Genomic DNA, 27,456 nt, shown 5'->3' with positions numbered 1-27,456 from the left:
AAATATCTTATAGATGGACTAGCATATTAATAAATTTAAAAACCAATGTTCGAAAAACCAAACCATTAAGCGAAATTATCTACCCGATCCGTTTGATAAACAACCCTAATTGCTTTATCAAATATATAAAGGTTCTTTTTTGGCTTAATATGTAATTAACTTGTTAAACTTGTCAAAATATTACATTTAGACATTCGATCTAAGTCATGTTTCAATTGAACATGCCTAATTTGAATATCTAAATAAAATACTTTGACTTGTTTAAAAAGTTGGTATCAAGCCTGTTATTTAATGATAAAATATTCATGGGCTTACTAACAAACATTTTAAAAAAATGAGAAAATCACCTAATTCTTATAAATTGACCCCTAAATGACCAAAATGCACTCTAAAATTGTGAGACTATACATACAGCTCCCCCAACTCCTTACTAATGGTTCTATAAAGGTTTCTAAAAGAAATCATCTGGAAGTCATATCATCAAAATATTTATCGCTAACAAACACGAAAACTGAGAAAATCACCTAGATCCTATAAATTGACCCTTAAATGCCCAAAATAGACTCTCAAAATTGTTATAATGTGCGTACTTCTCACCTAATTCCCTATGTAGTATTTAGTAAAGGTTTCACAAAGAAATCATCCGGAAGCCATACACAAAAATATTCATGGGATAACACATACGAAAAACTGAGAAATTTGTCGAATTCTTCTAAATTTGCCCCTAAATGCCAAAAATGGACTCTAAAAATTGTGAGACTGTACGTTCTACTCCACCAACTCCCTATGGAGGGTTACGTAAAGGTTTCACAAAAAAATCGTCCAGAAGCCATCTCACCAAAATAGTCATGGGCTAACACACATGAAAAACTAAGAAAATCTCCTAATTCATGTAAATTGGACACTAAATGTGCAAGATGAACTCTAAAAATTGTGAGACTGTGCGCACGCTCTCTCAAATCCCTATGGAGGGTTACATAAAGTTTTTACTAGGAAATCATCCAGAAGCCATATCACAAAAATATTCATCGGATAACACATACGAAAATTGAAATATTCACATAATTCGTGTAAACTTTCCCCTGAATGCCCAAAATGGAATCTAAGAATTTTGATACTATACGTACTACTCCCAACACTTTCTACGAAGAGTTCCATAATATTTTCGCAAAGACATCGTTCGAAAGCCATATAACCAAAATATTCATGGCATTGAGAAAATCACTTAATTCCTATAAATTGGCCTCTAAAAGGCCAAAACAAACTCTAAAATTTGATAGACATTACGTACTGCTCCCCTAACACCCTACAAAGGATTCTGTAGAGTTTTCGTAAAGAAATCATCTGGAAGTCATATCACTAAAATATTCATTGCCTAACACACACGAAAAATTGATAAAATGTGCTAATTCCTTTAAATTGGCCCCAACCCAAAATGGACTCTATAAACTATGGTACTGTACTTATTACTTCCCCAACTCCCTATGGAGGATTTTGTAAATGTTTTTACCTTGAAGTTGATATTCTTACTTCGATTTCTCATAAATTACCAATATAAATGTTTCATTTTTGTGTAATTTTAAAATATTGGTATTGGGCGCTTATTTTGGACATGTGGTATTAGACTTTGTTTGGTAACATGCTTTCTTTTATTGCTTTATCAATTATATAGAGGCTCTTTTTGGCTTAATACATAATTAATTTGTTAAACTTGTCAAAATATTCAATTAAGCCATTCAATCTAAGTGATGTTTCAATTGACCATGCCTAATTTGAATATTTAAATAGAATATTTTGACTTGTTTAAATAGTTGGTATCAAGCCTTTTATTTAAGAAAAAATATTTTTGTACTATCACACACCAAAAACTAAGAAAATCGCTTAATTCTTGTAAATTAGCCCCTAAATGTCCAAAATAGACACTAAAATTTGTGAGACAATACATATTTCTCCCCCAAAACCTTACAAAGAGTTGTGTAAAGGTTTCACAAAGAAATTGTACGAAAGCGATATCACCAAAATATCCATGGGTTAACACACATGAAAAACTAACAAAATCACGTAATTCTTTTAAATAAGCCCCTAAATGCAAAAAATAGACTCTAAAAATTGTGAGATTGTACATACTGTTCCCCCAACTCCCTTCAGAGGGTTCTATAAAGGTGTCGCAAAGAAATTCTCCAGAAGACATTTCTCCAAAATATTTATGGGCTAACACTCACCTTAATGCATAAAATGGACTCTCAAAATTGAGAGACTATACGTATTGCTTCCCCAACTCCCTACGGAGGGTTCCATAAAGGTTTTGCTAAAAATATTGTTTGAAAGTAATATTACCAAAATATTCATGGGCTAACAAGCATGAAAAACTGGAAAAAAAAATTGCCTAATTCCTATAAATTGGCTCCTAAATGCTATAAATGGACTGAAAAATTGTGAGACTATATGTATTACTCCCAATTGAAGCTGATTCCTGTAATTGAGGCTTAAATGCCCAAAATGCACTTTAAAAATTGTAAGAGTGTATGTATTGCTCCCCTAACTCCCTAGGGAGGGTTCCTTAAAGGTTCGCAAAGAAATCATCCGAAAGTAATATCACCAAAATTCTCATGGGTTGAAGATCCCCTAATTCATGTAATTTGTTCCCTAAATGCCCAAAATGGACTTTAAATATTAATTAATAAACTCTTACACTAGATAGATTATTTGAATCACATTTCATAGTTGCAGTTTCTTTTCTAACCCTCCTATCGTAAAATATTTTATACACTAAGATGCTTTTTATATTAATTTTTAATCACATTTTTTAATTGAAAATAAACAAGAAAATGAGCACATACATAATCTATCTATTCTATATCTATACTACCTTAAAAGCATTAACTTCCAAACTTGAATGTTGAATTACTATAATACCTTAGAAATACTTAATTTATTTTAGTTATTAATCTAATCAATTTTATTATATTGAAAGTAGATATCTTTTTAAATTAAAGGATTGTGACTTTTTCAATGAGTTTTGACTTTTCCAAATGGTTGTGACTTTTTTGATGGGTTGTGACTTTTTCAATGAGTTGTGACTTTTTCAAAGGGTTGTGATTTTTTTTGACGGGATGTGACTTTTCTAAAGGGTCGTGCCTTTTCTGATGAGTTGTGCCTTTTTTAAAGGGTTGTGACTTTTCCGATAAGCAGTGACTTTTTCGAAAGGTTGTGACTTTTCGAATAAGGCACAATTAAACCAATTCATACGACTATTTGGTACCTATAAATAGAGGGGTTTCCTCACACTTTTCAACTACAATTTCTTTAAGTTCTCTACTCTTCTTATTCTTAAAAAATCTCAAGTGTTATTTGCAAAAATTGATTAAGTTCAAAATTACACAAAATTTGAGGTACCTCATAAGAAAGAGTTGGTGAAAAAATTGTTGCAAATCATTCATCAATTCACAATAGTATTTTTCTTACCATTTCATGAGTTAACAGTGACGAAAAGTTGTGGAAGAGACAATATTATTAAACAGATATGAAAAAAGGCATATGATTTGGGAAAGATATATCTTCTTTGTTTTTTTTTTATTCCTTTCCCTCAAACGAAGGAGTTTCTTCCTAATTTTTCTAAAATAATGGGTATCAACGTAGTCCATTGAATTATTAATTTTGATGTTAAATTCACTATTTCAAAAATAGATTTTCACTTTTACTTATAATATGATAACATAGCCATGATAATAATTATTTTTTAATAGATATGTATGTAAAATAATGGAGAAAGTAAAGGATTGGTGGCAAGAGATTTAAATGATATAGAAAACTAGTGAATTTAGTATGAAAATATATTTTTGTTTTCCTTCTTCATGGTCTATGTATTGTTCCATATAATTTTCTTTATATCACAAGATACACTCTTTACTAGCTATATAAAAATATATAAGAAAATAGTGATTGATCATAAAAGGATCTTAAATCAAATTAATGATTCTATAAATAATACTTTAAATTTTATTCATCTATTAATTTTTATTATAGAAAAATTTATATATTTTATATCATCATACCACTCCTAAAAGATACTAGATACTTTCATTAGAACACAACTATATGATATGTATGCGGCAGAAAAAAGGAGAAGACTAAAATTTCACAATGATATAACGACATGTTCCCGTCGTTATAGAAAAGCCAATGGGAAAATATTTTGGGTTGGAAAACTTTTTCGTAGTAACTTGGAATTTCCCAACCTAGTCCAGATTTGGACGAAATCGGAGTCTGTGAGGTCTAGGGAAATATGGTAGCAATTGGATGATTTAATTCTGATTTTTATTATTTGAGTAGATAGCTAAGACGTTAAGGAACCCATATGACTTTAAAGAATTAATTCGGGTGAGTAGAACTCTCGAAACTGATCTTGGCGTGAACGGGTAGTTTCTGAGTGTCATTGCTGGAAGATGTGTTGTGAAATGGGGGTATTGGAATTATTAATTTTTTTCACTGTTCCGTGCAAGCCACTATAGTGGTATTTTCTGTCATAAGGGAGGGTCCACTATAGCGGGGTAAGGTCGCTGTGGCGGGAGAGAGGCGACTTAAAGTCAGAAATTAACCCCAAAAATATTTTATTCTACAATTTTTGAACTTGAGAGCTAAACTCCCCAAATCCATTTTTTGATCTGTGGAACATAATCTAATGGGTAATTATCAATGGGGGAGGGTTTTGATCTGGAAATTATGGTGGGAACAACCCTAATTTGGATATTAGGAGCATGGCCGGTATGATCTAGGGTTGATAGAATTGTGGGTAATTTGGGTAATTAGTTATCGTTTATTGATTCTCGTGTTATAATTATTGTTTGTAGACCAAGAACAAGCGGAACAAATCCGAAAAGGGAAGAATCAAGTTTCTTAGGGGATTCAAGATTGTTTAGAGGTAGGTGATGGTTGTGATTTCATGGTTTTTTTTTATATATGTTTTCTCTTTCTTCATTATAATACGTGTATGCATGCAAATGTTGCATTATTGATCACACTATTATAAATGAGATAGATGAATGATGAATGCCATGAATCATGACTTGATTGTATGATTATTAGAATTTACTTGTGATTGTGAATGTGGCTTGTTAAATGGATCAGGTGTTGCGTTCCGCCACACTAACTTAGATCGGTTGCCACATTTCAACATATATATTAGATCGGCTACCACGTTCTGGCATAAACATTGGATCAGGTACCACGTTCCGGGATGCTAACTGTTTAAGTTTGGGTTCCATGAGAGGATACATGACTTGATAAAAATTGTATATTTGAGATTGTGAAATTGTACGTTGTCTATAAATGATGATGATATTGTATATGTTCAGTGTTTGCATGTTATTATTATGATGTAATGAGTTATGTATGTTGCACTGAGTGCGATAGCCGCGTGATCCTACCAGTACGTTGTGGTTGTGTACTAATACTGCACTTGCTCTTTCTTTGATGAGTACAGGGCATTTTCAAGCAGCTATTGACAGACCTCGCTTAGAAGATCAGTGATCGTTCGAATTCAAGAGTAAGCCAGTTCTTCCGGGCTGCCATGAGTTCTCTTTCTATCGATGTCCACATTTTGGACTTAGACTTTCTAGTTAGTTATTAGTACATTAGTTTGGGGTTGTAACCCTTCTTGTTATACTTATGGATCTTGATAGATGTTTTGGTACATTGACTTTCAGGTTCTAGGCGTATTATCCGCATTTGTTTAGTTGTTAGACTTTTGTTGGAGTTTATGGGAACTCCTATTTTAATTCTTTTCTTAGCATTTAACTTGCTTCCGTAACTTAAATGCCTTAGCATTTGATTAGAGTTGGTTAGCTAATTAGTATAAATGGTTCTCCTACCGGAGGGTTAGTGTGAATGTCAATCACGATGGTCTGGTCGTGACAAAAGATAAGGTAGAAACTTAAAGAATTGAAATATTTTTCATCATTGGTGATGTTATTCATATATTAAAATTAAATTATTCTACTGAAGTATATATAACCATCATTCATGATAACAACCAAGTACATTTTTTTAGTAAAATTACCTCTCTATGATAGTCTTACTCAAATATTAATCGAGTAATAATATTTTGTAAAAGAAATGTTGCATAGAAAATAAAATATTGAAATACTTATGGTAATCCTTATTAGGGTCATGCACATACTAAATTTGAAGTACGAATATTTAAGATAAAATTTATACTTAAATGGTGTACATCATTTATGTTAATAACCTCAAGAGGAAAGGCTATTGGTGACATTTTTTGAATGAATATTTTTTCCATTTTGTTGGTTAGATTGGTTTACAAAATTGAGTGAAGTAAGAAATAATATTATTGAATGTATTTTAAAATGTTTTAATGATATATGGTAATTTTGATCTCAAAATACAACTAACTCTATGACAATATGTATTAATAATTTAAAAACACTTGTCCTATGTTTGTTCAATTATAATTATTTACTAAAAAGCTTTAATTTAGTAATATTAATTATGTTTTACAACATCATGTACTACATATAAGATACACACGTGCAGCACACGTGTCGTAAAACTACTATTTCTAAATATATGGGAGAGAAACGCATTCACATTTTTAACATTTCTTTCAGTGTAGCCAAAATAAGCAAAATTTAATCTTGACATCTAAATCTCTTAAGGAATACATAGCACTTTAACCGCATTGACAAACCGGAGGAGAAAGGGGCGAGTGTTACCTGTTGTCGGGCAGTGAACAATGGTGCTTTGGTCGAAGGCCTACGTTCGAATAACGACAAACTCGAGTAAGCTCAAACCAGAATTTTTAGCCGAGATCAAAAGAGTACAAAATAATATTTTTTTGAGAGCAGAAAGCAGTGGTTCAAGGTGATACCGGGGGATGAAAAGCTTGGTTAAAAATGTATGTAAAATCTGTTATTTATAGTGACGAACTAGGGCACCTCTTATTGCAATTTGGGTTGGATTCAAAGGAGTAAATAGTCATTTGAATTTTGAATCAAACCTCTACTCTTTAACAAATAAAAAAATCAGAAATCTTTTGGCCTCTTCCTGACTGAATCTACACATAAAGTGATAACTGAGGAGAGTTGATGGAGTTATTGAAGCCTGTACGAAAATGGAGAGGAGCCTCGGTCCAAGGTGAAAGAGATCTGGGGCTTTAGCCATTTGAAGGGGAAGGAGCGACGAATTAATGAAAGAAAAATGACCTAATTCGATTTGGCATTTTGCGGATGAATAAGACACGGGTTTGGGCCTTTGTTTGGGCTATTTTGGACAGATTTTAGTATAAAATATGGGCTGGAATGGTGGGTTTAGGTTGGACTTCTTGTCCGTTTCCTTTATTTCTTTTTATATATTTGGGCTTCTAGATTAATAACTAATACAAAATATGTTAAAAGATGACAACTAATAATTTACATAATAAAAATATCAATATTACAAATTTACAAAATAAGGACTTATAATTAATTTAATAAGTACGAAACTTGATATAAAGCGATAACAATTAATTTTTAAGAAAAGAAAGTGTAAAAGGTGATAATATAATTTTAAGAGCAAAACGTACAAATTTAGTAGTAATTATAGAATTGTGACACAACGATAACAATAGTATTGATAAATAGTCGTAGTAGTAAAAATAGTTGTGAAAAAGGGATAATTTGACATGTTATTAATTTAGAAGCACGGCAATAATGAATTAGAAGAAAGGAGGGTCAAAATTGGGCGTCAACAACCCCTGGGACCTGAAAGTCATTGTAGATTTTAACTTAACGGTCTAAGATAAGGGGATGCAATCTCCAAAACAACTAAACATAAAGTAAAGAGTCTTGAAAGGTTTATGTCCGAAGGAAATGGACTAAGATCCTAGATGAATCTATGGCAGCCTAAAAGAACTGGCTCACCCTTTAACTCAAAAAGTCAGTGATCGCCTGGACACACCCAAGCAACCTTAACTACCCATACTCACTATCTTCCGGCTTAATGTGTCTGCCACTACATTAGCCTTACCTGGATGGTATCGAATTGTGACATGATAATCTTTAAGTAACTCCATCCATTTTCGTTGTCTCAGATTCAAGTATTTCTGAGTGAACACGTGTTGTAGAATGCGATGATAAATGAACACTTCACACTTGACTCCATAGAGATAATGTCGCCAAATCTTGAGAGAAAACACTACTGCTGCCAACTCCAGATCATGTGTCGGGTAATTCCTCTGATGAATCTTCAACTATGGTGAGGCATAATCTATAACATTCTTATCATGCATCAACAAAACACTCCAGCCCGAATGTGAAGGATTACAATAAATAATGAAATCCTTAACTTTCACTAGCAATGTCAGAATAGGTATTGTGGTCAGAAGAATCTTGAGCTTTTGGAAGCTCTCTTCACATTTGTCAGTCCACTCAAAAGGCACTTCCTTTTGAGTCATCCTTGTCAAGTTCGTGGAAGTAGAGGCAAAATTCTTCACAAACCACCGATAGTAGCTAGAAAGCCCCACAAAACTCCTAACCTCAGTGACAAACTAGCTTAGACCCAGTTCTTGATTGCTTCAATCATTTGGGGATCTACCATTACCCCTACTTTTGAAACTACATGCCCCAAAAACGCAACAGAGGACAACAAGAATTCACACTTAGAAAATTTTGCATACAATTTCTGATTCCCAAGGACATCCATAAAATTACGAAGATGGTCTGCATGCTCTTCCTCTTTCTTTGAATAGACCAAAATTCATCAATAAAGACATTAAAAAGGAATCCAGGAATGGTTTGAACACACTATTCATCAAACTCATGAAGTGTGCAGGTGCATTAGTCAACATAAATGACATCACAAAGAACTCATTGTGCCCATACCGAGTCCTCAACACTGTCTTGGGTACATCTACAGGCGAAATCTCTAACTTATGGTGCCCAGACCTTAAATCAATTTTTGAAAATATTGATGCACTAACAAATGGTCAAGAGATCATCTATACGAGGCAATGGGTACTTATTTTGGATGGTGAGCCTATTTAATCATCAGTAGTCTATGCACATTCCCATACTACCATCCTTCTTCTTAATAAACAAGACAAGATGACCTCATGGGGAAGCATTAAGATAGATGAAACTCTTATCAAGGAGCTCTTGGATTTGGGTCCTAAGCTCTCTTAACTCTGTTATAGCTATGCGATAAGGAGGGATAGAGATTGGACGAGTGCCCGACTTCAAGTCAATACAAAAATCAATATCTCTATCTTGAGGCATACCAGGGAAATCAGTAGGAAACACTAACTTAAACACAGACACTACAGAAATAGACTCAGTAGAGGTGACTCTACATCGACATCATGGATATGAGTCAAACATACCAAACAACCCTGCCCCACTAGTTTCCTAGCCCAAATAAAAGATATGATCTTAGATGGCTTAGGCTTCTACACCCCTTCCCACTCTAACTTTTCCCAACCCGAGATCTCTAGAGTAATAATCTTAGCATTACAATTAAGCAAAACATAATAGGGGGACAACTAAGTCATGCCTAATATTAAATCAAATTCAGTCATATCTAAAACAACCAAGTCAGTCAAAGTCTAAAAACCTATAAACAGGATAGAACAAGCACGATCGACATAGGTGTCTACGACAAACTTTCCAACTGGGGTATAAATATGGGTAGAGGAATCAAAGACATCACAAATCACATCAAATGCAAAGGCAAATTGTAATGACCCGAAAAATCATTTTTGGAAATTCTGAACTATTCATTTAACTTTAGGTAATTAGTCGATGGGTAATTATAGATAATTGACTTAATTGATAGTTAGTGGGCTAAAGTGATAATTTATTTACGACCTTATACTATTTGACCCATATGTAAAACATAATTAATAATAATTAAGGTTCCTAGGTTGAGTCATAAACTCAAAAATGACCGCGACACTATTAGCAAAGAAAGTTGACGGCGGTTTCAGGTGAATGTTTCTCAATTTTGTTCCAGTTACTTTAATTATATCTAGAAGTTTGAATTAATGAATCATTAGATGTGGTGGGTAGTAACCTTGTTATCCGTATAATATTATAATTGAAATTGAAAGAAAATTTAAAAGTGAGAAAGTTGTCATTGTAGACATGAAAAAAAAAAAAATTTAAAAGGGAGGAAGGTCATTAAAAATTGTAATGATGGGGAGTGATTATGTATATATATAAATTGAGTAATGTTGTGAAAATTTTGATTGGAAAAATTTGGACAAGCAATTATGACCAGTAACTATACGTTAAAGTTGGAATTGGGTCCTGGGTGTTCTAATTATTTGGAATATTTTAGGGTGTATGGAATCTGAGTTTTCTTCACTATAGTAAGTTGACATGTTATTGTTTCATTAGTTCTTAATATTTTTCTTATGATATTTGGAGAAATTGGAATTTAACCCTATGGTTGAAATTTTGAAAATGTGAGAGCTGACATGTTAATTGGCACCAAGATATAAGAACTTGATTTTAGGTTTGGGTGAGCTCTTGGGGGAAGTTGGACATAGACTAATATGATTGTTGTTAGTTTCAAAATCTTATCGTTGTCATTTATTTGAATAGATTGTATTGCTTTAGAAGTCCAACGAAAGGGAAAGGCTCAAATATCGGAGTGATTGTTCGACTATTTGAGGCAAGTGGATTTCTAAACCCTTGTTAAGTGTATGTAATTCATGTATTTCCTTGTAATATGTGTTAGGGGGTAATGAGACTTGGTGATGGGTTGAGTTGTCCCCATTTATTAATTCTAATGATGGAAAAGGGGTAATAAAAAGGCAATGTGATTAAATGTTTGTGTGATGTGTTGAAAATGATTTGAAAGGCTTATCGAGGGTTGTATCGTGCTCCGCGATGGATGCATGGATAAATATGTCCCCCATGGGTCTCGACTGAGAGACATCGGGTGTATATCATTAGGGCAGACATGCATCATTATACTTGCCATTGCATTCCATTGCATTGCATATATTTATCATTAGTGAACTTGATATTGCGATTTGTTGATCTTTTGAGTGCCTTTTTGTGGGACTTTGATTGATGAATATTGAGCTTGTTGTTGATGATATGTAACTGTTAGAGTGTTGTTGTTGAGCTGTATGTTATGTGAATTATGAACTATTTGGTTGGGTTGGTTTTAAACAGGTTGTAGTTGGGGAGGTTGTAATTGTTGAATATTGAACTTGTTGTTGAGATTATGTTATTTTTAGAATGTTGTTGTGGAGATATGCGCTTGTCAATTGTGAACTATTAGGTTGGGCTGATTTTATGCAGGTTGTAGTTGTGGAGGTTCGGTTCGGGTGTAAGGAGTACCCGTATTCTATCCCCTTAGCTTGTGTTTAGAGGCTTATTTGCTGAGTACCATGTGGTTTGATACTCACCCCTTGCTACTACATTTTTTTGTAGGTTACTATCCCGGGCATTTGTAATATTTTCTCTTCTCCTTGTCTGAAGCTTCTTGTGGAGGTGTCTGAGGTAGCTGCTTGTCATTTCAGCAGACCTTCTTTCTCCTTAATTATGACCTTATTCTATTTTAGAAACAATGTCATTAGAGACTTATATTTTCTTTCAATTTTGTTATAACATATTAGAGGTTTGTACACATGACAACCAGATTTTAGGGTATTTTTAAGTTAATTACAAATTTCCGTATTTTTATCGTAAAGGCTGAGTTTTAGGCTGACTTGTCTTGGTGGGATAAGATGAGTGCCATCACGTCCATTTTTGGGTTGTGACAATATGATATCAGGGCCCTAGGTTCATAGGTCTCACATGTATACAAGTCGAGTCTAAGTAAAGTCTTGAGGATCAGTATGGAGACGTTTGTACTTATCTTTGAGAGGCTATAATGACTTTTAGGAAAATCTTCACTTCTTGAATCTCTATCGTGCGTTATTGATCTGGAATGATTCTTATCGCTTCTTTCCATTCTCTTTCAATTATAGTGATGACTCGTGTATAGTTCTTCATGTGAGCAGTTTGTGTGTCATGTATGTCTTTGATGTTAGACCTAGGACTAAAGTGGAAGTGATAAACTTATGAAAAGGATGTGTAGTCAGATTCGTAATGCTTAGTAATTTGAAGGGGTTGAGTTAGGTGATGGCTAGATAATGAACATTGTAACTTGAAAAATGCACGTTGTATAGTTGTTATAACATGTATGGATTGCTTAGCGAATGATGAGAATGATGTTGCACTAATTGAGGTTAGAATCTTTCATAGATTGTGTGTGTATCAAAGAGAGTCATGATACAACTAATACAATGGTATCGATGGGTAATTGATTAGAATTATGGAGTGTGTTACTATTTTATCGACCTGACCTACAAAAGAATACATATAGCTTGGGCTAGATATGTAACGAATTTGGTAATATTTTACAGTTATTCCATAGGTAGAAATGTGTGGGCTATTTGGGTACAATCTTCTCGGTAGGTATGATGTGTTCTAGTGGTAGATCTAACAGACTTTCGCAGTATGGTACTAGTTGTTTATGGAAATGGATACATCGATTGTCAAGTGAAAATACTAACTACTTAAGGAGTAATCAATTGTATCACATGCTCATACAATTTGATTTGATGTTGCATTCACATTTGAGAAATCAACTAGTTTGTTACTACAGATGCTTCAGTTAAGCATCATTTATAAGGAAGCCTTTAGTGGTGGATCTTTGGTATGGTATTAATGTGTTTAGGCTGTAAAGTGTATCCTGAGAATTTTAAATGAGTGGTGATTTTATTGTAGGCTCCACAGAAGTGGATCGATATTAGAATGAATAGTTTATGGGGAAAGAAAATTTCCAACGAGTATTCATGTGTGAAGGTATTTGAGAATTTTAGTAAGAAAGTGTGTATAAATTGAGTGAGTCCCTGGGATGGTTGGCATAGTTGGGTTTGGGATGTCATATTGATGGCGAGGTTGAATTCGTGGTGATGGCAATGGCTAACTAAGCATGATGGTAATAAAGCTTTAGAATGAATTATGATTGGAATGCAACTATATAATAAGGATTATTGGTTAAACAAATTTTGTATACTAATAAGGACTCGCGAGTATCTAAGGTTGTGGTTTTATAGTATTTGGTGAGTAACGGGATTGTATGGAAAGTTTTAGAAGATACAGGAACACCGCTTGAATAGAACTTAAAGGAATTAGAGTCATAATGAGGAAAAAAAATTATGGGATGAAGTGTAGCCTTCAGAAAGAGGTGAGAACAAGAATATTTTAATCTGATTGCAAGGGCTAAGGAGGTATCTTCAAAGGGGTTGAGAATTGGGTTCAGAGACACGTGGTTTCTTTTGTTTTGCTCTTGTTATGGTAATAGTGTCACGGGTTCTTTCATATTAGTTAAATAATATTTGATAAAATTTAAAAAAGAAGTCTACAGACATTTGACTTGAGTGTGATGATAAGTTCTTTTTTGGTTTTGAGTTTGATAATGAGTATGGTTCAATTTTTAGCGAAGGATATGATAAGATCGAAGGAGAGGAGATCAATGACAAGATAAGCTACATGACTTCATAAAAATCTTCAAGGTATGAGCTAATGTTGATATATAAAGGGATTGAGTTACACGGTTGGATTCAAAATTCAAGTTTTCATGGTGAGTTTAGGTTTGTGGTAGTGTGTTTTGTCAAGGTATGGATTGGTATGGTGAGAAATGATCAATCGCATTGAGTATGAAGTATTTGGAAGGACTTTAATTAATTTGAGTAGTAAATTTGGTTACTTTTGATTGTTATACCTAAGGGGGGTTTCATGTAATGTTTTGATTTAGAGGATAAGGTAGAAATATCATGGGTTGTTCGTCAAATGATAAGATTGGTAAGCAAGTCAGTGAAAGGAAATAGAGTATGGTGTATTGAAGAGTTCACGGTATTTAAAATTTGCGTCATAGGAAGAATTTAAGAGATGCGAAGTAATAAGACCTCTCATATAGACTCTTGGTTCGAAGTTGGAGGATGCATGTTTTTTCATATAATTTCTAATATGACTATGGTTGTGAATTGGTTCGGTACAGACTTACTAGGGATTTATCAGCAATATCTATGAAGATTGAGTTTTGATTTGAGTGAAAAATAGTGAGGTGTGTATGATTATGTGTTGTTATGTGGGGCTAAATTGTTCAGATTATGGTGGTGACTTGTGGATACGTAAAACTATGGACCTACAGTTTTAGAGGGTTATTGATGATTCTGAGGGGATTGAAACTACTATTTTTATTAGATAACATGGACTGTTATGATGTGTTACATAGGCATTTGATGGTGAGTAGAGGTTATGAGCTTATAGTATACTGAATTATTGGAGTGACCAAGAATTTCTTAAGTGTTGGTATGAGGTATATGATGGTTTGAATAATAGTTGAAACTTGGCATGTGAAAGATTGTGTGGAGTTGACATTAGACGTGATTCAATGGCTTTATCTCGAGGAGAAAATTCTATCAAATTTGGAATTAGTGTTACCATCCTTGGGTAGACCCATATCTATCATGAGATGCTTAAATGGAAAGAAAGGGAGTCATAATTCAAAAATTTTGGAGGCTACAATGTGCTTGCTAAGAAGACTTTGATACTAGTGATGGCTTGAGAGTTAGGTAAATGACCGGTGTGGTTATGATGTTTGTTAGTATTAAAAAAGTTGACTTCAATGGAGTACTATGTTAAGTATGTGAGGTTTTATAAATCGAGTATGTGTACGATTGTAATAAGGACTAGACTAGTTGATTGTTGGTGGAAAAAAAATTCGAGGAAATGGAGCCAGATGAATGAAGATGTTTGATATGAGCACTATTGAGAGAGTATTTTGTGTTATTCAACCTTGGTTATGTGCATTCTTATGTGACCTCCTACTTCGTTCCAGACATGGTTTGGGGTATGATTCGCTGCATATGCCCATCCATATTTTCATATCTATGGGTGAATTCCTACTAGTGGATCGGGTGTACCGATCCTACAATTATCCTTTTGGTAAAATGGCATCCTTGGGAAAACTTGGTTAGTTTTTTTTATCACATATTTAATGTTATCTTGGAGAAGTTGAAGTATTCTAGTGGTTCTACATGTACCACCTTGCTTATGAAAATGTATAGAAGAGCTACCATATATATTTAAAGTTGTCCTATAATTTTACTATTCATCTTGTTGTCGAGGTCCCGTACCGGCTACGTGTGATTGAATGTGAAAGGTGCATTGGGTCTAGCTTTATCATTCTTAAGAGTTGTCTACAATTACAATTAGTGATCTAACATTTTAACAGTGGTGTTGTTAGAGTAACTATATGCTTGGGTGATCGCTCGCTAGGTGGTTAATTGATCATTTCCTTCTTTGGATTAGATAAGTTTGATTCTTCCTTGATGAGTACCCAGTGTCTAAATATAAGATTTTTATAACTTAAGCTCGTGAAAAGATTGTGTTGTGAAAAGGGAATCGTGATAAGATATGTGATGGTATGTGCATTATGAGTGTCTGGTGGTTGATTCAGGCTCATTTCTGGTTGTAATCAGTATTGATTCAGAAAGTTATCTTGTTTATGTGAGAAAAGATTCGTCATGATGGTTTGTGTTAAGGTCCAATGAGTTTCAATTTAGATTGAGTTCATGGGTTAATATGTGGCTTGATAATTACTCATGATTTATAGATCTGCCAAAGTTTGATTCAAAAGTTTAGTTCTTAGTAGTTGATCTTGATGGAATTGTCTTCAGGCGAAGCTCACTTGGAGAGATAAACACTGACAGGTAGGTCATAACTAAAACTTTTGGCAACGTCGGTTATGCTTTCTTCTTCTTCCTTATGTTTGAGGACGAACATACATTTTAGTGGTGGATAATGTAATGACCCAGAATATCATTGTTGGAAATTCTGAACTATTCGTTTAACTTTAGTTAATTAGTTGATGGGTAATTATAGATAATTGACTTAATTGATAGTTAGTGAGCTAAAGTGATAATTTATTTAAGACTTATACAATTTGACCCATATGTAAAACATAATTAATAATAATTAAGGTTCCTAGGTTGATTCATAAACTTAAAAACGACCGCGACACTATTAGCAGAGAAAGTTGACGGCAGCTTCAGGTGAATGTTTCTCAATTTCGTTCCAGTAACTTTAATTATATGTAGAAGTTTGAATTAATGAATCATTAGATGTGGTGGGTAGTGTCCCTGTTATCAGTATTATATTATAAGTGAAATTAAAAGAGAATTAAAAAGTGAGAAAGTTGTCATTGTAGACACGAAAAATATTTATTTTTAAAAAGGGAGGAAGGTCATGAAATTGTAATGATGGGGAGTGATTATGTATATATATAAATTGAGTGATGTTGTGAAAATTTTGATTGGAAAAATTTGGAACAAGCCATTATGATCAGTAACTATACGTTAAAGTTGGAATTAGGTCTTGGATGTTCTAATTATTTGGAATATTTTAGGGTGCATGGAATCTGGGTATTGTTGACTATAGTAAGTTGGCCTGTTATTGTTTCATTAGTTCTTCATAAATTTCTTATGATATGTGGAGAAATTGGAATTTAACCCTACGCTTGAAATTTAGAAAATATGAGAGTTGACATGTTAATTGGCACTAAGATATAAGAACTTGATTTTAGGATTGGGTGAGCTCTTGGGGCAAGTTGAACATAGAGTAATATGAGTGTTGTTAGTTTCGAAATCTTATCGTGGTCATTTATTTGAATAGATTGTATTGACTTGGAAGTCCAACGAAAGGGAAAGGCTCAAATCTCGGAGTGATTGTTCGACTATTTGAGGCAAGTGGATTTCTAAACCCTTGTTAAGTGTATGGAATTCATGTATTTCCTTGTAATATGTGTTTGGGGTTAATGAGACTTGGTGATGGGTTGACTTGTCCACATTAATTAGTTCTAATGATGGAAAAGGGGTAATAAAAAGGCAATGTGATTAATTGTTTGTGTGATGTGTTGAGAATGATTTGAAAGGCTTGTTGAATCATTGTTGATGTTGTATCATGATTGTGTTGTTGTGAGCTGTGCAATGCTATGAAAATGGTCATCTCCTCATTATTTGTGTGAACATGTCATTTGCACTGTTTTGAGACATGGTTGTGACAAGTGTTATGTGAATTGAGAAAGAGAAAGAAAATTAAAGAGGATGTACCATTTCGAGGGACGTATGGCGTGCCGCGATGTATACTATATTTTGAGGTACGTATGGCGCATCGCGATGGTTACTATTATCGAGGGTTGTATCATGCGCCGCAATGGATGCATGGAAAAATATGTCCCCCATTGGTCTCGACTGAGAGACAACGGGTGTGTATCATTAGGGCAGACATGCATCATTATACTTGACATTGCATTCCATTGCATTGCATATATTTATCATTAGTGAACTTGATATTGTGTTTTGTTGATCTTGTGAGTGCCTCTTTGTGGTACTTTGATTGATGAATATTGAGCTTGTTGTTGAGGATATGTAACTGTTAGAGTGTAGTTGTTGAGTTGTGTGCTATGTGAATTATGAACTATTAGGTGGGGCTGGTTTTAAGCAGGTTGTAGTTGGGGAGGTTGTAATTGATGAATATTGAGCTTGTTATTGCGAATATGTGATTGTTAGAATGTTGTTGTGGAGATATGCGCTTGTAAATTGTGAACTGTTAGGTTGGGCTGGTTGTATGCCTGTTGTAGTTGTGGAGATTCAGGTTGGAGTGTAAGGAGTACTCGTATTCTATCCCCTTAACTTGTGTTTAGAGGTTTACTTGCTGAGTACCGTGTTGTTTGGTACTTACCCCTTGCTTCTACATTTTTTTGTAGGTTACTTGCCCGGACCTTTGTGATATTTTCTCTCCTCCTTGTCTGAGGCTTCTTGTGGAGGTTTGTGAGGTAGTTGCTTGTCATTTCAACAGACCTTCTTTCTCCTTAATTATGATCTTGTTCTATTCTAGAAACAATGTCATTTGAAACTAGTATTTTCTTTCAATTTTGTTATAACACATAAGAGGTTTGTACACGTGACAACTAGGATTTGGGGTTAAGTTTATTATAAATTTCCGCATTTTTATCGTAAAGGCTGAGCTTTAGGTTGACTTGTCTTGGTGGGATAAGACGAGTGCCATCACGTCCATTTTTGGGTCGTCACACAAATTGTACTGATAATTAGGAGTAAGTAGAACCCAGATCAAACAAATCAGTAGCCATCCGGTCACAAACAAAAACAATAAATGTGATGCCTACATCAGACGCCTTAGCATCGGTCTTTCCTGGAAAGGCATAAAACTGAGCCATGTTATCCTGGCGGGCGACCCCTCTGTCTCGTTGCAATGCTCCCCTACCTGCATCACAATTTCCCCAGCCTCTACAACCTCTCTTATTTTCTCCTCGCCCACCTTGTGGACCTCCTCTGCCATTACTACCTCTACCACCGGTACACTGCTCCGGGTTGCTGTTGTATGGGCTCACTCATGCGCGGGTGGGGACTATCTCTTCTAATGTGTCCTAGTTCTCCACAATTGTAACAACAATGATCAAGAGATAACCTGTTGCGTGGTGCAAAATAGTAGCCATCCTGAGTAGGAATTTGTTGTGTAGTTCTTCAGTAACCACCCATATACGAGGGCATATTTAAATGAATTGGCCAAGCTACAATTGTTGGCCTACCTAAACCTCTTGAGTTGGAGCCATTACAGTTATCTGTATTCTTGGGCCTCTCAAAAAAGCCTAGGCCTGCCCGTCCCGTCGAACTCCTTCTACCTTCTTCACAAAGTCCGTCACTTCATTAAAGCTTTACCTGCAGAGGTCATGTGAACAAAAAATACCTGCAATTCCAGATTCAATACCTTGACGAAAAATAGATCCTCACTTGTTTTGTAGTCACCTACTGCGTCGCATATCTGGAGAAGGCATGGAACTTAGTATCGTAAGCAGCTACAGTCTTACCACCCTGCCCCAAAGCCATGAACTCATCCTACTTGCGGTCCCTCAATGTCTGAGGAACATACTTCTGCAGAAACAAGGCATTGAACAGAACCGAGGTAAGTGAAGGCAAGACTTGCGACTAGTATTCCACAAAGTCTCTCCACCACTGCTTAGCCTAACCTTGAAGCTGAAAGGCCACAAACTCAAATACACGTTGGTGCACAATGTCCAACTAGTGATGTCTCTCATAGCAATCTAGGATGAAGTCATAGGCATCCTCACTATCATAACAAATGGAACACTGACGGCTTTAACTTCAAAAACTTGGTAAGCATCTTGTGCTTACTGTCAGTTATCATAGGGCCCAAAAGTGGACAGAAGAAGGTATCAGCATTCAGCACTCCATCCATCTTAGGGACTTTAGCAACAAACACATGACTGGAGGTTAAGTAGCTTGCATCAACCCACCCAGAAAAGTCAAAAACTGATGAGCTATAGATCTATTCAAAGGGGGGAGTCCTGCAGTCCCAACTTATGCAACCTCGTCTTATTCTTCCACTTCAATCTCCACATTCTTTTCTACCTCGTCCTGGGTGCGGTAGGGGCCCTTTTCCCTAGGTACGTTCTTAGCTTGGGCTATATCACTGGCGGGTGCTACCCTTCCTCGGCCTCTTTTCCTTCCTCTTCCTCTACCCCAACCTCAGCCACATCCTCTCGATGTGGGCTCCCCTGCTGGCTCATTGATGGGAGGTACTGGCCTGGCACCATTGTTTTGCATGTTAACGATATGTGGATCGAAGAGTTAAAGAGATTAAATACCAATTTGGATCACCGTATGCCAATCAGAATCAAGTTATACCACGTAGGGAGAAGATGATGGAGAGATTTTCCTAAAGTCTTATAACCTCTCGAAGAAAAAGATAGACGTCTCTGTACCATTCTGCAAAACTCTACTGGAATCATTTTGGTTCAACGAGATCAACAAACCTACGACTCTGAAACCAACTTTGTCACGACCCAAACTACCGTAATTGGCACCAACACTAACCCTCCGGTTGGAGAAACATTATTACAACCCAAATAAACAATACTAACCAAAAGACAAGCATTTAAAGATGGAGAAACATGTTTATATAATCTATTTAAATCCGCGTTACCACAAACTTAGTAATTTATCAAAAATCAACATAACCAAGTGAAAATTCAACCCCTAGAACAAGAAAGTCATTGTAATAAAACATCTAACTAAACGGTGTAATATAAGGGGATGCAATCCCCAAAACAACTAAACATAAAGGGAAGTGTCTATAAGGTCTAGGTCCGAAGGAAATGGACTAAGATCCTAGATGAATCCATAATATCTTGAACGAACTGGCTCACCCTTGAACTCGACAAGTCAATGATTTCCTAGCTGAGGTCTCCCAACAGCCACCTGAATATTCCCTAAAGTTAAATGCATCTAATTTTCAGTGGATAGTGGGTCATTGATCCCTTTTTCTAAAAAAAAACTTTCAAATCCCAACTTTTTACCATTAAAGTCATTTTAAAATGTGTCAAAAAATCCTAGAAAAGAAATTATTTGAAATAAGTCATATAGGAATTAAGATTCATAACTCAATAAGCAAAAAAACTTCAAAGTTCAAACTAACCAAAAAACATATGAATAATACTAACGAGAAATAATTGCTAAAAGAAATCTTTGAGAAATTAATACTAACAAAATAGAGGAAAAAAAAACCCAGTGTTTAGGTCAGACCTTATATACGTATATACCAACATGTTGAATTTTTAAAAAAATATACGTTCTTATAATATTAGGGTTTAGGTTTCGAAAAATTATAACTTCTAAAAAATAAGCGTTTAGGTATTGTAACAACTTAAAGACCTAAAACACTATCAAATCAAAACAAACATGAAAAAATTATATGTACTAATAAAATTAGGGTTTAGGTTTAAAAAGATATAATGCTACAATAAGATTTAGATCTTGTAACTTCGAGACCTAAGAAAATCAATAAAATGAACTTAAGAATACTAAATATATTGTGATATACTATGAAATTTAAACATATGGTTTAAATTCTGAATCTATCTCACATTAAAAAAATTTACTCTTTCAACTCTTTGAAATGACTTGAGGATACAATTGTCATTCGACACTTTATTCACAATGTCTTTTGGAATAAAAACATATCTAATTCCAGTCTTATATATAAATACTCTGTTTCCCAAAATTCTAACTTACCATATTTTCTCTCTCTATATATATATCATAGGTAAGAGCAATCCTTTGACACTTTGTATGTTTCTTTAAGCTGTCGTCAATTCACAGCAATGGCTTCTTCACCCTATGATTTCCTCCTACTTGAATTCGGTAATTCAATTTTCATCTTCTTTTGAACTATTTTTTATGGAGATTTTGATGTTTTGTTTCTATTATATGCTTTGATATGATTTACTTGAGGCTTGCGTATAAACCACCCCTCGTCAGACCTCATTGAATATGTTGTTGTTGTTGTTGTTGAAAGAGTTAAATTTTGCGAAAGTTAATTTTTTTCTATAACCATTTTAGTGTATAATCTTTTTCTGAATCGAGGGTTTATCAGAAATAGTCTATATACCTCAAAGGACGAGCGGAGCTAGCAGTATGTCGGGGGTTCATTCGAACCCCCTTCGGTGGAAAATATTACTATTTATACATGATTAAAATTAGTTTTTATGTATATTCAGAAGATGTCGAACCCCCTTCGATTAGTTCGTATGTTTACTTCTTCAAATTTTGAACCCGATTATTAAAATTCTTAGCTCTGCTACTGCCTCAAAGGTAGGAGAATAAATATTATTCTGATCTAGAGACACTTTTGTCAAAAAAACTTTTACAGAAAATTACTTTTGTAGAAAAATAATTTGTGTTTTGTGGTGCTTTTGGTCAAACACCAAAAATGTAAAAAGGAGTGCCTTTTTTGTGCTAGCTTGTAAATTGTGAACTGTTAGGTTGGGCTGGTTGAATTGCGGTTGTAGTTGTGGAGATTCGATTGTAGTGTAAGGAGTACTCGTATTCTATTTCCTTAGCTTGTGTTTAGAGGTTTACTTGTTGAGTACCGTGTTGTTTGGTACTTACCCTTTGCTACTACATTTTTTTGTAGGTTGCTTGCCCGGACATTTGTGATAGTTTCTCTTCTCCTAGTCTGAGGCTTCTTGTGGAGGTTTGTGAGGTAGTTGCTTGTCATTTCAGTAGACCTTCTTTCTCCTTAATTATGATCTTGTTCTATTGTAGAAACAATGTAATTTGAAACTTGTATTTTCTTTCAATTTTGTTATAACACATTAGAGGTTTGTACATGTGACAACAAGGATTTGGGGTTAAGTTGATTATAAATTTTCGCATTTTTATCGTAAAGCCTGAGCTTTAGGCTGACTTGTCTTGGTGGGATAAGACGAGTGCCATCACGTCCATTTTTGGGTCATCACACAAATGGTACTGATAATTAGGAGTAAGTAGAACCCAGATCAAACAAATCAGTAGCCATCCGGTCACAGACAAAAACAATAATTGTGATCCCTACATCAGACGCCTTAGCATCGGTCTTGCCTCGAAAGGCATAAAACTGAGCCAGGTTATCCTGGCGGGCGACCCCTCTGTCTAGTTGCAATGCTTCCCTACCTGCATCATCATTTCCCCAGCCTCTACAACCTTTCTGATTTTCTCCTCGCCCACCTTGTGGACGTCCTCTGCCATTACTTCATCTACCCCCGGTACACTGCTCTGGGTTGCTGTTGTATGGGCTTAGTCATGCGCGGGTGGGGACTATCTCTTCTAATGTGTCCTAGTTCTCCACAATTGTAACAACAAAGTTCAAGAGATAACCTGTTGCTTGGTGCAAAATAGTAGCCATCCTGAGTAGGAATCTGTTTTGTAGTTCTTTAGTAACAACTCATATAAGGGGGCATATTTAAATGACTTGGCCAAGCTACAATTGTCGGCCTAGCTAATCCTCTTGAGTTGGAACCATTACAGTTACCTCTATTCTTAGGCCTCTTAGAAAATGCCTTGGCCTGTCCATCCCGTCGAACTCCTTCTACCTTCTTCACAAAGTTCATCACTTCATTAAAGCTTTTACCTGCAGAGGTGATGTGAACAGAAAATAACTGCATTTCCAGATTCAATACCTTGACGAAAAATAGATCCTCATTTGTTTTGTAGTCACCTACTGCGTCGCATATTTGGAGAAGGCATGAAACTTCGTATCATAAGCAGCTACAGTCTTACCACCCTGCCCCAAAGCCATGAACTCATCCTACTTGTGGTCCCTCAATGTCCGAGGAACATACTTCTGCAGAAACAAGGCATTGAACTGAACCGAGGTAAGTGAAGGCAAGACTTGCGACTAGTATTCCACAAAAGCTCTCCACCACTGCTTAACCTTACCTTGAAGCTGAAAGGTCACAAACTCAAATCAACGTTGGTGCACAATGCCAAACTACTGAAGTCTCTCATAGCAATCTAGGATGAAGTCATAGGCATCCTCACTATCATAACCATGGAACACTGACGACTTTAACTTCAAAAACTTGGTGAGCATCTTGTCTTACTGTCAGTCATCATAGCGCCCAAAAGTGGACGGAAGAAGGTATCAGCATTCAACACTCCATCCATCTTAGGGTCTTTAACAATAAACATATGACTGGAGGTTAAGTAGCTTGCATCAACCTACCCAGAAAAGTCAAAAACTGATGAGCTATAGCTCTATTCAAAGGGGGAGTCCTGCAGTCCCTACTTATGCATCCTCATCTTGTTCTTCCAACTCAATCTCCACATTCTTTTCTACCTCATCCTGGGTGCGATAGGGGCCCTTTTCCCTAGGTACATTCTTAGCTGGGGATATATCACTGGCGGGTGCTACCCTTCCTCGACCTCTTTCCTTCCTCTTCCTCTACCCTAACCTCAGTCACATACTCTCGATGTGGGCTCCCCTTCTGGCTCATTGATAGGAGTTACCGGCCTGGCACCATTGTGTTGCATGTTAATGATATGTGGATCGAAGAGTTAAAGAGATTAAATACCAATTTGGATCACCATATGCCAATCAGAATCAAGTTATACCACGTAGGGAGAAGATGATGGAGAGATTTTCCTAAAGTCCTATAAACTCTCGAAGAAAAAGATAGCTGCAAAAATCTACCAAAATCATTTTGGTTCAACGAGATCAACAAACCTACGGCTCTGATACCAACTTTGTCTCGACACAAACAACCGTAATTGGCACCAACACTAACCCGCCGTTTGGAGAAACATTATTACAACCCAAATAAACGATACTAACCAAAAGACAAGCATTTAAAGATGGAGAAACATGTTTATATAATCTATTTAAATCCGAGTTCCCATAAATTCAGTAATTTATCAAAAACCAACATAACCTAGTGAAAATTCAACCCCTAGAACCAAAAAGTCATTGTAATAAAACATCTAACTAAACGGTGTAATATAAGGGGATGCAATTCCCAAAACAACTAAACATAAAGTGAAGAGTCTATAAGGTCTAAGTCCGAAGGAAATGGACTAAGATCCTAGATGAATCCACAATATCTTGAACGAACTGGTTCACCCTTGAACTTGACAATTCAATGATTTCCTAGCTGAGGTCTCCTAACAGCCACCTGAATATTCCCTAAAGGTAAATGCATCTAATTTTCAGTGGATATTGTGTCATTGATCCCTTTTTCTAAAAAAAAAACTTTCAAATCCCAACTTTTTACCATTAAAGTCATTTTAAAATGTGTCAAAAAATCCTAGAGAAGAAATTATTTGAAAAAAGTCATATAGGAATTAAGATTCATAACTCAATAAGGAAAAAAACTTCAACGTTCAAACTAACCAAAAAACATATGAATAATACTAACGAGAAATAATTGGTAAAAGAAATCTTTGAGAAATTAATACAAACAAAATACACAAAAAAAATAAAACCAGTGTTTAGGTCAGACCTAATATATGTATATACCAACACGTTGAATTTTTTAAAAAATATACGTTCTTATAAAATTAGGGTTTAGGTTTCAAAAAATTCTAACTTCTAAAAAATAAGCATTTAGGTATTGTAACAACTTAAAAACCTAAAACACTATCAAATCAAAACAAACATGAAAAAATTATATGTACTAATAAAATTAGGGTTTAGGTTTAAAAAGATATAATTCTACAATAAGATTTAGATCTTCTAACTTCGAGAACTAAGAAAATCAATAAAACGAACTTAAGAATATTAAATATATTGTGATATACTTTCAAATTTAAACATATGGTTTAAATTCTGAATCTATCTCACATTAAAAAAATTTAATCTTTCAACTCTTTGAAATGACTTGAGGATACAATTGTCATTCGACACTTTATTCACAATGTCTTTTGGAATAAAAACATATCTAATTCCAGTCTTATATATAAATACTTTGTTTCTCAAAATTCTCACTTACCATATTTTTTTCTCTCTATATATATATCATAGCTAAGAGCAATCCTTTGACACTTTGTATGTTTCTTTAAGCTGTCGTCAATTCACAACAATGGCTTCTTCACCCTATGATTTCCTCCTACTTGAATTCGGTAATTCAATTTTCATCTTCTTTTGAACTATTTTTTATGGAGATTTTGATGTTTTGTTTCTATTATATGTTTTGATATGATTTACTTGAGGCTTGAGTATAAACCACCCCTCTTCAGACCTCATTGAATATGTTGTTGTTGTTGTTGTTGAAAGAGTTAAATTTTGTGAAAGTTAATTTTTTTCTAAATCGAGAGTTTATCAAAAATAGTCTATATACCTCAAAGCACGAGCGGAGCCAGCAGTATGTCGGGGGTTCATCCGAACCCCATTCGGTGGAAAATATTACTATTTATACATGATTAAAATTAGTTTTTATGTATATTCAGTAGATGTCGAACACCCTTCGATTAGTTCGTATGTTTACTTCTTCAGATTTTGAATCCCCTTATTAAAATTTTTAGCTCCGCTACTGCCTCAAAGGTAGGAGAATTAATATTATTCTGATCTAGAGACACTTTTGTCAAAAAAACTTTTACAGAAAAGTACTTTTGTAGAAAAATAATTTGTGTTTTGTGGTGCTTTTGGTCAAACACCACAAATGTAAAAAGGAGTGCCTTTTTTGTGCTAGCTTTTAGCCTCCAAGAATCCATGTCAATTGTCATGTGCTTTTTGTTTCATTTTTATAGTTGAACTGCATATTGCGTTTCTTTTTTCTAGATGACAAACGATAGAAGCTTCCATTTTTGTGCTCAATTCAGTATCTTTAAGTGATCTTTCAAGTTTTGATGGTCTTATGACACTAAAGTTTTTCTTTTGTTGCAAGACAGATTTGGAGCCTATGTATATCAGCACAGTCGCAACATCTTTGCCGAGTGAAATTCTTAGTTATGATGTAACGACTTTGGAAGGACATACATCTAAGGTTTGACCGCATCTTTATAAGTTCCTCCTAATCCAAAATGATTTCTTTATAGGAAAAATGATAAATATCATATCTTTTCTGTCTTCTATATTAGCATTACAATTTTTTCTTCTTCTAGGTTTTTGGTCGTGCTTGGAGTCCAGAAGGGTCTTTTCTTGCATCTGGGTAAGCATTACTTGCATTTCTTCATTTTATTGCTCTCGTCTATGTATACTCATGATCATAATCCTACTTTTGTTTCTAATTCTCTTGTCATTTTACGACTTTGGAAATGACCATCATAAGCACCGAGATTTTATCAAGGTTGAGAGTAGTTTTAGACTCATCTAAGGAATCATATTTCTTATAGCTAATGATGTGTAATATCAATTTAGGTCTGAAGATTCTACTACTAGAATTTGGTCTATTAGAGATGGTCCATATAACTCTACTATCCAAAGGCGAAAAACTTAGAAAAACAAGAATGTTATGACACTTGATTGAAAAGTGAGTTTTCTATTCCCTTATTTTGGCTGACGTTCATTGATATATACTTTTCTTAGGTGTGGTCAGGCAAATGGATGCAGCAATTTGAATTTCATTCAGGTGATTTGTTTCCCTTGTTTTGTCTTAATTTTATAGGTTTGTATATACTCTCACCATTGTTATACAACCCCATTCAGGTCCATTACTTGATGTTGATTGGCGAAAAAATAATGCCTTTTCCACCAGCTCCACTAATGGCATAATCTACGTTTGTAAAGTTGGTGAGTGTAGACCAGTCAAAAATTTCTCTGGACATCAGGTGTTCTAAACTGATGGCGTAATATACATTTTCTCTTTATCACTTTGATGTATTACAGATTAACTAGATGATGTTCTAAATAATTTGACTTTTTGTGCAAAGTTCAAATTGAATTACCAGTTGAACACTGAATCTGTGCTTGATTCGAACACTGAAGGGTTATTGACTTTGCCATTGCAGAATGAAATCAATGATATTGAGTGGGACCCCTCTGATTCCCTATCGGCTTCATGCTCTTAAGATACCACAGTACTTTGAATATCTATTGTGCTATTTAA

The 27,456-nt window shown here is 34.8% G+C and overlaps 1 pseudogene; it reads left to right on the top strand.

The window, feature by feature from the left end:
- The window catches only part of LOC125838310 (WD40 repeat-containing protein HOS15-like), a 63,447-nt pseudogene that overhangs the window by 24,401 nt on the left and 11,590 nt on the right, over nucleotides 1-27,456 (top strand).

Source organism: Solanum verrucosum, unplaced genomic scaffold, assembly GCF_900185275.1.
Source record: "Solanum verrucosum unplaced genomic scaffold, falcon-dt-bn FXZP01000110.1, whole genome shotgun sequence".
Classification (NCBI taxonomy): domain Eukaryota; kingdom Viridiplantae; phylum Streptophyta; class Magnoliopsida; order Solanales; family Solanaceae; genus Solanum; species Solanum verrucosum.
Note: the sequence above shows the minus strand (reverse complement) of the source record. Positions and strands in the feature narration are given on the sequence as shown.